The 18,578-nt window shown below is 41.7% G+C and overlaps 1 protein-coding gene across 2 annotated transcripts in view; it reads right to left on the bottom strand.

Moving 5' to 3' along the window:
* Positions 1-17,116, bottom strand: part of LOC118386819 (E3 ubiquitin-protein ligase RNF13-like) — an 82,361-nt gene extending 65,245 nt beyond the window's left edge. Inside the window, exon 1 of one of the 2 annotated variants that reach the window (XM_035774687.2) lies at positions 16,914-17,116. The gene's annotated coding sequence lies outside the window, so the exon portion shown is untranslated. Of the gene's footprint in view, positions 1-16,582; positions 16,801-16,913 lie in introns of those variants that run through there. The other variant, XM_035774696.2, reaches the window with a different exon arrangement.
* Between the last annotated feature and the right edge of the window lie 1,462 nt (positions 17,117-18,578).

An 18,578-nucleotide genomic window follows, 5' to 3' on the forward strand; every position in this document is an offset into this window, starting at 1 on the left:
TAACTGAATAGAAAGTGCAAGTATCCGCTCTCTCATCATTCTTGCTGCTTCAGATTCAGTATCCTATAGACTACCTCTCCTCTCCTAGATTTTGTCTACACTTGGCACTTACATTCATTAGTAAACATGCAATGATCTACACGGAGGGAAAAGTACACTGTGCATTCAGCACCACGGACAGAACTCTTGTTAACGGGTATGCACAAAAACACAAGAAAGAGAACTCAACATTACATTTAAACTACTCAATCAGTGTGAGGAGTGAAGTCTCTGATGGGCATTGACTAGAGCAGTGAAGTCCGGTATAGTTTCTGATGTCGCTATGTGCAGGATTGCTGAGAGGTGAGAGTCAGTAAGAGATGATCTGTGCCTTGACTTGTTATATTTCATCACTGAAAATGTCCGTTCACATACATAGGTTGACCCAAACAGTACAAACATCTTCTGAGCATTACTCCTAATCTTTGGAAATGCATAGAACCTCGTCTGTGACATTGTTTTGAATACTTCTCCAATCATTGCATCAGACTGAAGATCGATAAGCTCAAGTTGCAGGTCAGCGGGAGCGTTATCCACATTGAAGGTGAAAGGAGAGGAAACCAACAGCATGTCATTTTCCAACACTTTGAAATACTCAAAACGATGAGAAAACTCACTATTCAAAGCACGTATCAGCGATGTATACTTCTCCCATTGGTCATCTGATAGGGAACAGACTAGTAGTGTCAGAAGGTGAGTGCGTTCATTGGCCCCTCCTTGGTGGGTCAGGAGGAGCAATTTTCCCTTGAAGGCTTTGACAAGGCTGTACATCTGATGTGCAAAAAGGCCCTTCCCTTGTAGTTGGCAATTCAGTTCATTCATGAGGGCCATGATGTCCACAGTGAAGGCAAAAATCAGCCAACCATTCTTTATCTTGCAGTTGAGGGAAATCCACAATTTTCCTTTCATTTGCAATAACTCAGCAATCTCTGACTTCAGGTCCCACACCCTTTTATGCACCTTCCTCAAACTCAGCCAATCTCACCTTTGTGTGGTAGGGGAGATCTGCATGACCCGACTGTCTCTTCCAACAGCAAGACAAACTGCCTGCGGTTTAAAGATTTTGCTCTTATGAAGTTTACCACTTTAGTGACTGTATCTACAACATGGCTCATTTTCAGAACACATTTACCGAGCATCTCCTGATGAATAATGCAATGCGGGAAAATTATTTTCTGATCTGGGATCAGCTCAGCTCTTGATCTTGTATCCTTTTCAAAAGGCCGCATTTTTTCCTGTCAAGTTTGGACACCCATCAGTGGTAACACTGGATACGTTTTCAAAACTCAGTCCCAGCTTTGCCACACACTTATTAACCTCCCCCAATAAATGTTTCCCTGCGGTTGTGCTCTTCATTGACTGCACTGAAGCAAGCTCCTCTGTAATTTCAAAGTCTGGGGTTATGCCTCGTAAGAATATCAACAACTGCGTCTTGTCACCTGCTCTCATCCAGGGCCAAGGAGAAATATGTGAAATCCTTTACCCTGTCTTTCAACTGTTGTTCCATGTTCTCTAAGATGTCCTCAACAAACCGTGTCACTGTTCGTCTTGACAGGGAAACATTTTCAAACAGATCTTTCTTGTCGGAGCAAAGTCTTGCTGCAGAGTCAATTAAACATTATTTAACAATTCGCCCTTATCGAATGGCTTGCTATGTATGTTTAGCAATTTTGTGGGACAGTACATAGCTAGCTATTGCAATTCCGTTGTTTGTTGAATGCAGTTTTGTGAAAAGTCATTGATTATTTTCCAACTGAGAAAGCAACTCTTTGGATGCACCTGCCCTCTGCTCAGAACACATATTCCTATATTTTTCTGCATGCTTCGTCTGGAAGTGTCAGGACAAGTTGTAGTCTTTCAAGACAGCGATGCTCTCTTTGCACATTAAGCACACAGCTTTCTCTGATACCTCAATAAATATCAATAATAAAATGTCCACTCTTAATGGAACATCCTATATTCATTGTCTACTTTCCTTTGAAATTTCTGAAAAACTCATTTTTGCGCAATTTCTAGCTAGCTACTAACTGTGACGTGTGTGTCAGCCTGTCAGTCACTGTCTGTCCTTGTGCAGTTGTTATTTATACGTGCATTCAAAATAAATGTCCCACAAGCGGTGGGAGTTAAATCATTACACAAAGGAGAGTATTCATTGGGCTTTTAATTTGATTAGCAAATACGTTTTCAAAACTTTACTATCGCAAATTCTTTATGTGATCTGAGCATGATTCTGCGGGCCGCGTATGGCCCCCGGGCTGACCATTTCCCAGGCCTGGTCTAGATGCACAAAAGTCGCTTTGTGGTCTGATTGTGTTCCGATCTGGCTGACCACTTCAGGAGTTGGTCAGGGATGCATTGTGTGCGGATTTCTCCTCAGTCTGGACACCATCAGGTTACCGAAAGCGCATACAGTGGGCGATGTCATCAGCACTCCACTCACAAGTCTCCAGAGAACATGTTTTGGGATAGAGGGGAGCCTTTTCATTATAACGTTGGAGGAAATACGTTTGTAGCGTGGAACAGTTCTATTTTTGTTTCATTAGACCAGAGGACATTTCTCCAAAAAGTACAATCTTTGTCCCCATGTGCAGTTGCAAACCGTAGTCTGGCTTTTTTATGGCGGTTTTGGAGCAGTGGCATCTTCCTTGCTGAGCGGCCTTTCAGGTTATGTCAATATAGGACTCGTTTTACTGTGGATATACAGTGCAGTGAAAAAGTATTTGCCTTCTTCTTGATTTCTTATATTTTTTGCACATTTGTCACACTTAAATGTTTCAGATCATCAAACAAATTTAAATATTACACAAAGTTAACCCAAGTAAACACAAAATGCAGTTAAGTGATAATTTTATTTATTAAGGGAAAAAAGCTATCTGAACCTTCATGGCCCTATGTGAAAAAGTAATTGCCTCCCGTTGTTAAATCATGAATTTACTGTGGTTAATCACATTTTTTGGAAAGCTGAGTTCAATTTCACTAGCCACACCCAGGCCTGATTACTGCCAGACCTGTTGTATCAAGAAATCACTTAAATAGAACCTGTCTGACAAAGTGAAGTAGGCCAAAAGATCTCAAAAAGCAAGACATCATGCCGCGATCCAAAGAAATTCAGGAACAGATGAGAAACAAAGTAATTGACATCTATCAGTCTGGAAAGGGTTACAAAGCCATTTCTAAAGCTTTGGGACTCCAGCGAACCATGGTGAGAGCCATTATCCACAAATGGAGAAAATTTGGAACAGTGGTGAACCTTCCCAGGAGTGGCCGGCATACCAAAATTACCCCACAACATCTAAAGAACTGCAGGCCTCACTTGCCTCAGTTAAGGTCAGTGTTCATGAGTCAACCATAAGAAAGACTGTGCAAAAATGGCATCCATGGAAGAGTTCCAAGGCAAAAACCACTGCTGACCAAAAATAACATAAAGGCTCATCTCACTTTTGGCAAAAAAAAACATCTTGATGACCCCCAAGACTTTTGGGAAAATATTCTGTGGACTGACAAGACAAAAGTTTAACTTTTTGGAAGGTGTGCGTCCCGTTACATCTGGCGTAAAAGTAACACAGCATTTCAGAAAAATAACATCATACCAACAGTCAAATATGGTGGTGGTAGTGTGATGGTCTGGGGCTGCTTTGCTGCTTCGGGACCTGGACGACTTGCTGTGATTGATGGAACTATGAATTCTGCTCTCTACCAAAAAATCCTGAAGGAGAATGTCCGGCCATCAGTTCGTGACCTCAAGCTGAAGCGCACTTGGATTCTGGCAGCAGGACATTGATCCAAAACACACCAGCAAGTCCACCTCTGAATGGCTTAAAAAAACTAAATGAAGGTTTTGGAGTGGCCTAGTCAAAGTCCGGACTTGAATCCAATTGAGATGCTGTGGCGTGACCTTAAAAAGGTGGTTCATGCTCGAAAACCCTCCAATGTGGCTGGATTAAAACAATTCTGCAAAGAAAAGTGGGCCAAAATTCCTCCACAGCGATGTGAAAGACTCATTGCCAGTTATCGCAAACGCTTGATTGCAGTTGTTGCTGCTGAGTGTGGCACAACCGGTTATTAGGTCTAGGGGGCAATTACTTTTTCACATAGGGCCATGAAGGTTCGGATAGCTTTTTTCCCTTAATCAAATATTCACTTAACTGCATTTGTGTTTACTTGGGTTATCTTTGTGTAATATTAAAATTAGTTTGATGATCTGAAACATTTAAGTATGAAAAAATGTGCAAAAAAATAAGAAATCAGGAAGGGGGCAAATACTTTTTCACAGCACTGTAGATACTTGTGAAGATGCTGGAGGAAACAGGTACAAAAGGTCCTTTGCTTTTCGCACCAAAGTACGTTCATCTCTAGGAGACAGAACGTATCTTCTTCCTGAGCGGTATGACGGCTGCATGGTCCCATGGTGTTTATATTTGCGTACTATTGTTTGTGCAGATGAACATGCTACCTTCAGGCATTTGGAAATTGCTCCCAAGGATGAACCAGACTTGTGGAGGTCTACAATTTGTTTTCTGAGGTCTTGGCTGATTTCTTTAGATTTTCCCATGATGTCAAGAAAAGAGGCACTGAGTTTGAAGGTAGGCCTTGAAATACACCCACGGGTACATCTCAAATTGACCCAATTAGCCTATCAGAAGCTTCTAAAGCCATGACATCATTTTCTGGAATTTCCAAAGCTGTTTGAAGGCACAGCCAACTTAGTGTATGTAAACTTCTGACCCACTGGAATTGTGATACAGTGAATTATAAGTGAAATAATCTGTCTGTAAACAATTATTGGAAAAATGACTTGTGTCATGCACAAAGTAGATGTCCTAACCGATTTGCCAAAAATATAGTTTGCAACAAGAAATTTGTGGAGTGGTTGAAAAACGAGTTAATGACTCCAACCTAAGTGTATGTAAACTTCCGACTTCAACTGTACAAATTTTTTGGCATATTAGCATTGACATCAAATTTGGCTTTGGCGGTATACCATATACCGAGGTATTTGGAAATAGCCACTGAATGATTTTTCAATACCATTGAAACTATGAAGTTTTTCCCCATACATTTTAATAAGTAAATATGTATTTAAGTAAATACATGCAATCAACTTGTGCAATACATTAGGAGATAAAGCAGATTGCATTCTTAATTTCACCAGTCACATAATTTTACATTATGAAGCTTATCGTAGTTCCCCAGACCAGTTGAGTCAGTCACCTGTTTGTTTCTAAATAGCACAACCGGAGCACACTCCAAGACTGCTTCCATCAAGTGGACTGGGATATGCTTCGTATTGCGTCAGACAACAACATTGACGAATACGCTGATTCGGTGTGCGTGAAACTGCAAGCGCGAACCACTGCTCTTAATCAGGGCAAGGTGACCGGTAACATGACCGAATACAAACAGTGTAGCTATTCCCTCCGCAAGGCAATCAAACAAGCTAAGCGTCAGTATAGAGACAAAGTAGAATCTCAATTCAACGGCTCAGACACAAGAGGTATGTGGCAGGGTCTACAGTCAATCACGGATTACAAAAAGAAAACCAGCCCAGTCACGGACCAGGATGTCTTGCTCCCAGGCAGACTAAATAACTTTTTTGCCCGCTTTGAGGACAATACAGTGCCACTGACACGGCCTGCAACCAAAACATGCGGCCTCTCCTTCACTGCAGCCGAGGTGTGTAAAACATTTAAACGTGTTAACCCTCGCAAGGCTGCAGACCCAGACGGCATCCCCAGCCGCGCCCTCAGAGCATGCGCAGACCAGCTGGCTGGTGTGTTTACGGACATATTCAATCAATCCCTATCCCAGTCTGCTGTTCCCACATGCTTCAAGAGGGCCACCATTGTTCCTGTTCCCAAGAAAGCTAAGGTAACTTAGCTAAACGACTACCGCCCCGTAGCACTCACTTCCGTCATCATGAAGTGCTTTGAGAGACTAGTCAAGGACCATATCACCTCCACCCTACCTGACACCCTAGACCCACTCCAATTTGCTTACCGCCCAAATAGGTCCACAGACGATGCAATCTCAACCACACTGCACACTGCCCTAACCCATCTGGACAAGAGGAATACCTATGTGAGAATGCTGTTCATCGACTACAGCTCGGCATTTAACACCATAGTACCCTCCAAGCTCGTCATCAAGCTCGAGACCCTGGGTCTCGACCCCGCCCTGTGCAACTGGGTACTGGACTTCCTGACGGGCCGCCCCCAGGTGGTGAGGGTAGGCAACAACATCTCCACCCCACTGATCCTCAACACTGGGGCCCCACAAGGGTGCGTTCTGAGCCCTCTCCTGTACTCCCTGTTCACCCACGACTGCGTGGCCACACACGCTTCCAACTCAATCATCAAGTTTGCGGACGACACAACAGTGGTAGGCTTGATTACCAACAACGACGAGACTGCCTACAGGGAGGAGGTGAGGGCCCTCGGAGTGTGGTGTCAGGAAAATAACCTCACACTCAATGTCAACAAAACTAAGGAGATGATTGTGGACTTCAGGAAACAGCAGAGGGAACACCCCCCCTATCCACATCGATGTAACAGTAGTGGAGAGGGTAGCAAGTTTTAACCTCAGGAGGCTGAAGAAATTTGGCTTGTCACCAAAAGCACTCACAAACTTCTACAGATGCACAATCGAGAGCATCCTGGCGGGCTGTATCACCGCCTGGTACGGCAACTGCTCCGCCCACAACCGTAAGGCTCTCCAGAGGGTAGTGAGGTCTGCACAACGCATCACCGGGGGCAAACTACCTGCCCTCCAGGACACCTACACCACCCGATGTTACAGGAAGGCCATAAAGATCATCAAGGACAACAACCACCCGAGCCACTGCCTGTTCACCCCGCTATCATCCAGAAGGCGAGGTCAGTACAGGTGCATCAAAGCTGGGACCGAGAGACTGAAAAACAGCTTCTATCTCAAGGCCATCAGACTGAGTGGCTGCTGCCAACACACTGACTCAACTCCAGCCACTTTAATAATAGGAATTGATGGGAAATTATGTAAAATATATCACTAGCCACTTTAAACAATGCTACCTAATATAATGGTTTACATACCCTACATTATTCATCTCATATGTATACGTATATACTGTACTCTATATCATCTACTGCATCTTTATGTAATACATGTATCACTAGCCACTTTAACTATGCCACTTTGTTTACATACTCATCTCATATGTATATACTGTACTCGATACCATCTACTGTATCTTGCCTATGCCGCTCTGCACAATCACTCATTCATATATCTTTATGTACAGATTCTTTATCCCCTTACACTTGTGTGTATAAGACAGTAGTTTTAGTTAGTTAGATTACTTATTGGTTATTACTGCATTGTCGGAACTAAAAGCACAAACATTTCGCTACACTTGCATTAACATCTGCTAACCATGTGTATGTGACAAATAAAATTTGATTTGTCTAAATTAATGGGTAATGTGAAAAAAAATGCTATAACCCCAAGCCACATCTTGCTTAGTGGATGGGTCTCTACAGAAGGGGTAAATGCTACAGCCAAATGCTTACTTGCATAGTAGCAATATCAGAAACAGTGTCAATATAAAGAAAATAATATACAGTATGTACAAGAACAATATCAGTGATAGATGAGGTAGTTATAAGCATACAATCAGGGGTAAAGTCCCTGAGCAGCAGGATAAAAATTATATATAATAGTAGCATCAATGTGTGTTAGGAGAATCATCTCGTGGAAATTCAGTATTGAGAGAGACAGTCATTTCTTGAAAAACAATCATTTTTATTTAATATCAATTAATTATTGCAATAATGAAACCGTCGACCCCACACGCGTTGCCGAGTGCTTAACCGATAATGAAAAAAACTGATGTTATATAGGACCTAAAAATGCTTAGTCAGGCTGGTTCCAACTCCCATAAGCCACCTTGTTCATCACCTGGTTATCTACAGAGGATATTTCCCAGATGCCAGGATGATCAGACAATGAGCCATTGTTCTAAACTCTTCCAGGCTATCTCGGGTCACACACATACCACATCTTGTCTATAGAATGCCAACTTTAGGTAATTATCACCAAGTCATTGTCAGCCCAAGCTATCTCTAGCAAAACGCATTTACTTGACCATACGCCCAGACTAACTGCAGGAAACCATCTCTTTACAGAAACACAGAATTAAACAACAGAAATGTCCTACCATTTGTTAAGTATTAATTGCTAACTATTAACATCAAACAAATCTAGTGAAAAGCTTACTTAAAAGGCCTAACCAACAAGGTAGTTTTTAAAAAACTAATAAATAAAAAAAACACCAAAGTAAAAATAATAAATAAAAGTAACAACTAAAGGAGCAGCAGTAAAATAACAATAATGAGGCTATATTAAGGGGGTCAATGTGCCGGTTAGTTGAGGTAATATGTACATGTAGGTAGAGTTAAAGTAACTATGCATAAATTAAACAGAGAGTAGCAGCAGCGTAAAAGAGGAGTCTGGGTAGCCCTTTGATTAGCTGTTCAGGAGTCTTATGGCTTGGGGGTAGAAGCTGTTAAGAAGCTTTTTGGACCTCGACTTGGCGCTCCGGTAGCAGAGAAAACAGTCTATGACTAGGGTGGCTGGAGTCTTGACAATTTTTAGGGCCTTCCTCTGACACTGCCTGGTATAGACGTCCTGGATGGCAGGAAGCTTGGCCCCGGCGATGTACTGGGCTGTACACACTACTCTCTGTAGTGCCTTGCGGTCGGAGGCCGAGCAGTTGCCAAACCAGCCAGTGATGCAACCAATGCAATGCTCTTGATGGTGCAGCTATAGAACCTTTTGAGAATCTGAGGAACCATGCCAAATCTTTTCAGTATCCTGAGGGGGAATAGGTTTTGTCGTGCCCTCTTCATGACTGTCTAGGTGTGCTTGGACCATGTTAGTTTGTTGGTGATGTGGACACCAAGGAACTTGAAGCTTTTGACCTGCTCCACTACAGCCCCATCGATGCCAAATGGGGCGTGCTCGGTCCTCCTTTTCCTGTAGTCCACAATCATCTCCTTTTTCTTCATCACGTTGAGGGAGAGGTTGTTGTCTGGCACCACACGGCCAGGTCCCTGACCTCCCCCTATAGGCCAGGAGGTCATTGGCAAACTTAATGATGGTGCTTGAGTCGTCCCTGGCCGTGCAGTCATGAGTGAACAGGGAGTAAAGGAGGGGACAAAGCACACACCCGAGGGGCCCACGTGTTGAGGATCAGCGTGGCAGATATGTTGTTACTAACCCTTACCACCTGGGGTGGTCCGTCAGGAAGTCCAGTTGCAGAGGGAGGTGTTAAGTCTCAGGTGTAGTAGTCAATGAATAGCATTCCCACATAGGTGTTCCTTATGTCAGGTGGGAAAGGGCAATGTGGAGTGCAAGAGATCGCATCATCTGTGGACCTGTTAGGGTGGTATGCAAATTGGAGAGGGTCTAGGGTTTCTGAGACAATAGTGTGCACTTCACGGCTACAGACGTGAGTGCTACGGGTTGGTAGTCATTTAGGCAGGTTACCTTAGTGTTCGTGGGCACAGGGACTATGGTGGTCTGCTTGAAACATGTTGGTATTACAGACTTAGACAGGGAGAGGTTGAAAATGTCAGTGAAGACACTTGCCAGTTGGTCTGCACATGCTCGGAGTACACGTCCTGGTAATCCGTCTGGCCCTACGGCCTTGTGAATGTTGACCTGTTCTTACTCACATCAGCTGCGAAGAGCGTGATCACACATGCTCTCATGCATTTCAGCGTTACACCCTAGACTCACTCCAGTTTCAGCGTTACTTGCCTACGAATTCTCAGAAGGCTTCATGCAAATGACGGGGATTTGGGCCCGTTCCCGGGAAAGAAGTATTTAATTCTCGTCGGACTCATTAAAGGATAAAGCTTCTACCAGTTGGTGGTGAGTAATCGCTGTTTTGATGTCCAGAAGTTATTTTCGGTCATAAGAAAATGGTAGCAGAAACATTATGTACAAAATAAGTTTAAAAAATAAGTTACAAACAATGCAAAAAGACAAATAAAATAACACAGTTGGTTAGGAGCACGTAAAACATCAACCATCCTCTCCGGCGCCATTCTTCTTATCACAGTCATTTGAATAGAGGCACTGCAGATAGTGCTGATGACTGGGAATCCGTCCGAACCACGCATGAACAAGGGAATCTATATTTGGAGAGCCCGATTCTGTCCTGCCCTTGACTTTGGTGCAGGGTGTGTGATGTCAATAGCCTCTTAGTCACAAAACTCCCTGATCTTCTCAAAAATATAAGTTTGTCTAGCTGTGTCCAGTCCAGGTTGTGCTTGTACAGGCAGACCATCTATGGGAGGAGGGATGTCAGCGTTGTGCAGCAGCTGAAACATGTTCCCGACGGAGTACGAACGCTCCTTGGTGACAGCACCAGGCTCCAGAGCACCGAAGCTGTAAAACAGGAAATAACAAAAAAAAATTATGTGAGATCAATAAAAGTAGTGCCAATCATGTTGGAGATAAATTAAATAATCAAAACGTGTTGTTTATGCTTTACATACCAAGTGTTGCCATCGATTCCGTGTAGAGACGCCACGTCACTGCTTTTGTCACACATGGGATGGGATGTCAGCAACTTTCCACCGTTTGCGTCCTGGGTGGTATCCTGGTAATACTATTGCATTGTCCTCTGTGTAGTTGTTGATGAAGTTCACAACTTGCTGCAAGTCCTCATGCTTCAGCTGTAACCGGTGCTTGCTTGGACCAGCTCTCTTTTTGATGGGAGGCATTAGACCATTCTCCTTGTATGACTGGTGGAGGAGAGTCAGGTGTGTTCTACTGATGCTGAAAGACAAATTCCAGATACAAATATTTTGGCATTATTATACAATAGATAGCCGTAATCACCGTCACACCTGGCTAACTTGATGGGTCATGTAATCATCTGGCGAAGTGGAGTCTTTTGCTTAGACATGCAAGCTAAACAATTAACCATAATCCTAATCCATAGAGTACTAGCAATACAAACCGATTGTCATAGCTAGCTAAAGGTTAACCAAATAGGTTCAATGTTAGCTAGTTAGGCTATAACTAGTAATGCGAAATGGCATTCTGAGATAACATTACTACACACAGATCATAAACGGAATGTTAGCTTGCGAGCCAGCCATCTATAACGTCAGCTATTTAGCTAACAGTAAGCTTTAACTTGCAATGAAAACAACTTTGACAAAATTAGAAACGTATAATATCTGAAACTGTAGCTAGACTCTTACCTGTATACATGGATGAACACTTCACGGCAGACTGCAACCCCTTTCGTTAAATAAGACGTCCTGTGTTGTTTCCGTTTTGTTGGTACAGCTTGCTTGGCCCGTTGTTGTGTCAAGTCACTCTGGTTCACACTGACCGTGTGCAATGCCATGAGAATCATCTTAAGCTTTAGCCCCCACCCAAACTCTGACCATTTTACTCACCCTAGCAGAGCTGGTTAGGCTGTTTCTATGTTATCAAGAGTGTTGGTGACTAACTGTGCTCCTGGCAACAATTTAATTATGCTTTTTTGCCGACGTTTACTGACACCAGCCGTATTCAACGGGTGTTGAGCATTGGTAAATGAATCAGGTATTCTGCGCTCTGTCCCACTCAGACAAGAGTGCTCTGAAACAGTTTTTGCAGTGACATTCTATTGAAATGGACACTTACATAGAAGTATTTTGTTAAGTTTTACTACACAATAATAAAAAAAACATTTTAAAGTCGCATTAGACAGGATTACCTACACATACTGACCAGCTCAAATAGACAGAAGCGCGCTATATGGCAGACAAATCCAAACTCATCTCTTGGCATGTCCATCCCACTCATTATCTCAGCCAATCATGGCTAGTGGGAAGGTTGCTCCCTTTTTCTGTGGCTAAACTAACTAGGCTCATAATTTAACAATTTTATTCGTATTTACAGAAGGCATTTCTGCCCAAAAAAACAATTTTGATAAATAAAAATAAGTTTACGTTCAAATGGTTCTCCTGTGAAGTAGTGACCCGTAACATACGCCTAGTTTCCTGAAAAGGGTCAAAGTTGTGCCCGTTGACAAAACAGACCTGGGATGCCTTTTCATACAGATTTATTTATAAAATTACATTAAGGGGAAAGGATCCACAGAAAGAGGTTGATTATCGTTCTACGAATGTCTTTATTTGCAATGCTGGCTGCCATGGTTAACACAAACGCAGGACATTGAATGCTACCTGAACTGAGTAACATAAGTGCGGTATCACAGCTATGTTAAATATGTGTGTGTGTTAGCCAGATTATCCAGTGTCCACAGCAACACTATTTATTATTCCCATTATTCCCAACTTCAATTCCATTACTTACCATGCCGCCTTTAGGAAAAGAGATCTGACCATAGGGTCTTGAAGTGTTCATACTTTCTATAGTCATTATGGATATTGTCTGAGCTTACTGATCATTAATATTGCACACTGCCAGAGTATGTCTCAGATTAATGTAGTTGGTTTTAGCTTTTCTATCAATTAATGACTATTTGAATAAACATTCTTTATTCTGTTGGTGTGTGTACTATTATGCGTTTGTGTGATGGAGCAAATCATTTAACGACACCTTTCTTAATTCAGCCTATTGGATTGTTATATTCTGCAGATTCAGAACAGTCATGTAACAATTGGAAGGATTATGCATTTCTAACATATACTGCCCTATTTTTATAGGAAAAGTGAAGCTAAAATGGAAAATGTATCTCTCATGTGAAGTTGTACGACTTGACTTTTTGTAACTGACAATTAACCAGTCAGTCTATGTTGTTGTTTTTTGTTTGAATTGTTTACTATGCGGGGGGAATGGTAAGACAAGCGGAACTACATGGAATGACGGCAATCCCACACAGCTAGGTTTTTTGTGTCTTCGAGTGTAGTTCGTAAAGGTTGAAGCGTGTATGTTAGGATGGTAACATTATAATATTTAAGGATGAAGCGTGAATTCATGCCAGGAATAAGAAGTGTGTTGTTTTTGATTTCCTCCCTTCTGTAATAAGCAGCCAATGAGGTATTTTCTTTATTAATGCGTTTAATCTGATACTGTTATACCTCTGGCTAAACTGTTTTTATGTATGTAAACACTTCAGAGTTACATCAAGCTAATAAGTTACTCATAAGACAAGAAAGTTGTAAGAGTGTGCTTAACTGTGTTGTCATTTACTTTATAGTTCTCACGGAAGGTGACAATTCTGACTAAAACTACAGAATAAAACTGCCAGTTAAAATCATGGAACAGTTGTGCTTGTGGTTACTGGAGGGAGCTACACTTTTTATTATAAAATATTTGAAAAGTCTGGATTGGATTTAATGGGTACCGGATGTCAAATAAATAGGCCATAGTGGTGAAATAATTACAATATAGCAATTAAACACTGGAGTGATAGATGTGCAGAAGATGAGTGTGCAAGTAGAGATACTGGGGTGCAAAGGAAAATAAATCAAATAAATAATAGTATGGGGAAGGAGGTAGTTGGATCAGCTATTTACAGATGGGCTATGTACAGGTGCAGTAATCTGTGAGCTGCTCTGGCAGCTGGTGCTTAAATTTAGTGAGGGAGATATGAGTCTCCAGCTTCAGTGATTTTTGCAGTTCGTTCCAGTCATTGGCAGCAGAGAACTGGAAGGAAAGCCGGCCAAAGAAGGAATTGGCTTTGGGGGTAATAGCCTGCTATTAGCCTGCTACCATTCTCAATAGTTTCCCATCTAGGTTGTCTATACCTGGTAGCTTACTGATGGATAACAATAGTTTTTCCACCTGTTCCACACAAACTTGGACTTGGAATTCAACACAATCCCTCTCTTTCATTATTAGATCTTCAATACGCAAATATGATGGTTCACAGTTCAATGTCATTTCACTTCTCATTTTGTCTACTTTACCTATGAAATAATCATTGAGATTTTAGCTATATCAAAAGGTTTTGTTATAAATGACCCATTAACTTTAATGAACGATGGAGATTAATTGGGTTTTCTGCCCATGATATCATTTAAGATGCTCCAAAGTCTTTTCACAACATTTCTCAATTGGCAGTATTTCAACCAATCAGCTGAGCAGCCTGACTTGTTTGCCTGATTTTTAGCATAATTTCTTTGAACCATACAATTTTTCAATTCATCATCGATCCAGGGGGCTCTCTAGCAGTTCTCACAGTTATGCACCTGTTAAGAGTATTTTACAAATACTCCATGCATCTGGATTCTGCTCCTTATACACATCAGACCAAGATACATGTTTAAAATCTTTATCAAAAGAGTATTGAGAAAATACTTAGTATGAAGTCTTATAAATAACTTCAGGCCCTGCCTTTCGTACTTTGTCTTTCCTTTTATCCCATGGGTGTTACAAATAAGCCGACCTCTTAAATAATCTATTTCAATTCATTTCCAAAATGTTAAAATGTATAAACTGTCATTTCTTATGTAAAATTAGATTTATATTAATCTCCCCTAAAGTTATTTTTAAAAACTGATCATTGCTTTTCATCAGGTTTATTTTTTTTTGGCTAGATGCATAATATAACTGTAGTTCTTGTGTTTTAATCAACTTAAATCTGAACAAAAAAACAAACATATTTACGCTCAGGTTCATTGAATATTAGAGATATCAACACACTATCCCCATGTGTTTCAATGCAAACCAGGCTTAATAGGTGCATACTGGGCTTAATTAGAACAACAGTGATATATGGTGGAAAAAAGTCAGAATAACAAAGTCTACTCATAAAATATTTGGAAACCAATGGTTTGAGGTTTAAATACACACTATAGACTAAAATATAATGCAAAGTTAGTATTGATCCTATTGAACAATGCTTCTATTGACATTTACATTCTGTATAGAGGTAGTGTTTTTGGTGCTACTGTACCCTTTAAGCCCACCTGAGATAAATGTCAAATTTACAAAACTGGCATCTATGTATAACAATGACAGGATACTTTAACAGTAAAATAAGGCAAAATTCAGAAGAAAATGTACGCTCTGAATGCCTGAAATCTATTGTCTTGTTGTAGTTTATCAAATGATGTTGCTACTGTACTGTGTGACTGTGACATGCACGACTGCTCGCATGAAAATAGCAGTCGTGCAATAAATAGTAATTAATGCCCATGAAATATGCTATCATGTGCACTCAAAAAGTGTTATATATTTAAGCAATAAGGCCCGAGGGAGGGCCAATTTACCACGGCTAAGGGCTGTTCTTATGAACGATGCAACGAGGAGTGTCTGGACACAGCCATGAGCTGTGGTATATTGGCAACATATCACAAAACCCCCGAGGTGCCTTATTGCTATTATCAACTGGTTACCAATGTAAACAGAACAGTAAAAATAAATGATTTGTCATACCTGTGGTATACGGTCTGATATACCACAGCTGTCAGCCAATCAGCATTCTGTCCTCAAACCACCCAGTTTATAATACCTTTACATATTACTCCCTGGGAGTAAAACAATGTCAAAATTATGTAGGCCTATACACCAGCACAAGTAGCTTAAATTAACATGGATAAGGGCAGCATTTCCCTTACTACATACCCAGTTACAAGCTTGTTCAGCTCTCCAAGGGTTACAGCCTGTCCTACTGAAAGATTAAAATCAAGCCTTAACTGTTTGGATGAGGTAGGCCTACACTCATCTTCAGCAACAGTGGTCAGGTCTCAGGGGTCTTTCGCTATAAATTATGTGTTGGCGTGTTGCCTTTACAGGTGCTTCAAGAGATTGGAAATTGTGTTTCAAGTAGTTTCTCACCTGGGCACAGTTTACAGTAATATTCTTGTCACTTTGTCCTAACAAATCGAAGTAATGGGAGTACTTCCATGCTGATAAAGTCAATGTTTTCGATGCTTCTGCCATTTTTCATCTACTAGTAGTCTACTAGTACTACTACATCTACTAGTAGTGCGTGCCTGCGTAATCAGGAACTTGGTGAGGACGAAAACAATTAGAATCTGGGGCAAGGGGATTTTTAAATATTGCTCCAACAGAGAGGGAATATTAATCACAAATATCACAATAACTGTAATAGGAAGGGAATGATAAGAGTAGCATTTATTTATCAATGTTATTACTCAAACTGGAACAATAACTACGTTATATTATTACTGTAACGCTTTAACCCCAACACTGCACATGGCCTTCTTGGATGACAACCTATTTAGTTAGCCAAACTATAATTTGCCTTTGGTGATCTTCATTTGGCAAGTGAGAATTTACGAGCTAATGTTATGCTAGACACAAATCCTCTATCTTGCTAACATAAACACAGTGGCAAAGTGGAAAATCTGGTCCAACCCTGTTTCGCAAACTATTGCAAGCCTTCTAAACATACCCAATGAAGCAAACTCCCATTATTAGCACGCTAAAATACAATTAGGCAACTGTTACATTTGAAGCCAGAATATATTTTGACTCTACACTTGCTTAAAATTGCACTGGGTTTGGACATACTTCCTTAGTTTAAAACACTGCAGAGATGGCGTGAGATGTGGCTCACAAAACGTACCTCAATCCAGGGATGAGAAATCGCGTTGTACACAGAATTGTCCCACTATCCCAATTGCAAATTGTAATCCAGGGATGAGAAGGCTATTTCTCAAATTACGTTTTCCGAGTCATATCTCGCGCCGACTCCGTGGTGTCTTAATCTAAACAGGAAATCTACCCGACCCCAATGCAGCTATAAACAAGCGTACGGGTCGGAATCTTTACTGGTTAACGTTACATTATGACACGCCTCGAGTCGAGCCACAAGCATAGTTTGCGTTGCTAACGTTAGCTAGCAATCAACGCTAGCTACACATGCTATAACAGTGAGCTAGATCGTGGATCCTTACCTTTAAATCAGACCGAAGTTTCATCTGTTTAAAAAAAAAAAGATGCTACTAATATGGATATTAGAATGATTTACTATCTATCAATAGAATCGCAATAATTTCCAATAATTTAATTCCGTTAGTTAGACATGAAAGTACGACAGAATGTCAACAATAATCCCTAGCTAGCTTCCTCTTCTTGTTCTTCTTCTATGATATAATGGTGGTCCGCAAACAAAAGTTAAAGGTGCATATCGTCACCAACTGTGCTGGAGTGTGTGGTAAATCACAGTTTAACTTTGCTGCAGGAGGGGCTGGTGCTCTTCACGAAATAGATGGCATCAATACTCCAAGGTATTGGAGTGACCATCTCAAAGCCATGACCTCAATCCTATAGAACATTTGTGGGCAGAACTGAAAAAGCATGTGCAAGTGTAACAGTATACTTTTAAACCGTCCCCTCGCCCATACCCGGGCGCGAACCAGGGACCTTCTGCGCACAACGACAACAGTCACACTCGAAGCATCGTTACCCATCGCTCCACAAAAGCTGCGGCCCTTGCAGAGCAAGGGGAACTAGTACTTCAAGGTCTCAGAGCAAGTGACGTAACCGATTGAAACGCTATTTAGCGCACACCGCTAACTAAGCTAGCCGTTTCACTCACCCCCCTTTTGACCTTCCTCCTTTTTCCACAGCAACCAGTAATCCGGGTCACGGCACCAATGTTACAGTATATTTTTAAACCGTCCCCTCGCCCATACCCGGGCGCGAACCAGGGACCTTCTGCGCACAACGACAACAGTCACCCTCGAAGCATCGTTACCCATCGCTCCACAAAAGCCGCGGCCCTTGCAGAGCAAGGGGAACAAGTACTTCAAGGTCTCAGAGCAAGTGACGTAACCGATCGAAACGCTATTTAGCGCACACCGCTAACTAAGCTAGCCGTTTCACATCCGTTACACAAGCAAGGAGGCCTACCAACCTGACTCAGTTACAGCTCTGTCAGGAGGAACAGGCCAAAATTCATCCAATTTATTGTGGGAAGCTTGTGGAAGGCTACCTGAAACGTTTGACCCAAGTTAAACAATTTAAGGGCAATGCTACCAAATACTAATTGAGTGTTTGTAAACTTCTGACCCACTGTAAATGTGATGAAAGAAATAAAAGCTGAAATAAATCATTCTCTCTCCTATTATTCTGACATTTAAGATACAGTGGAAACTGACCTAAGACAGCACATTTTTGCTAGGTTTAAATGTTAGAAATTGTGAAAACTGAGTTTAAATGTAGTTGGCTAAGGTGTATGTAAACCTCCGACTTCAACTGCTATAACACTGCTACTCCTACTGCTCTCTCTTCGTCCACCCACGTGTTCTCGCACACCCCGAGAGCTTCTGGTCAGCGGGGTGGTGGCACCGGGATCCTCATCTCTCCCAAGTGGTCATTCTCTCTTTCTCCCCTTACCCATCTGTCTATCGCCTCCTTTGAATTTCATGCTGTCACAGTTACCAGCCCTTTCAAGCTTAACATCCTTATCATTTATCGCCCTCCAGGTCCCTCGGAGAGTTCATCAATGAGCTTGATGTCTTGATAAGCTCCTTTCCTGAGGACGGCTCACCTCTCACAGTTCTGGGCGACTTTAACCTCCCGACGTCTACCTTTGACTCATTCCTCTCTGCCTCCTT

The sequence above is a fragment of the Oncorhynchus keta genome, chromosome 1 (assembly GCF_023373465.1).
Source record: "Oncorhynchus keta strain PuntledgeMale-10-30-2019 chromosome 1, Oket_V2, whole genome shotgun sequence".
NCBI lineage: Eukaryota > Metazoa > Chordata > Actinopteri > Salmoniformes > Salmonidae > Oncorhynchus > Oncorhynchus keta.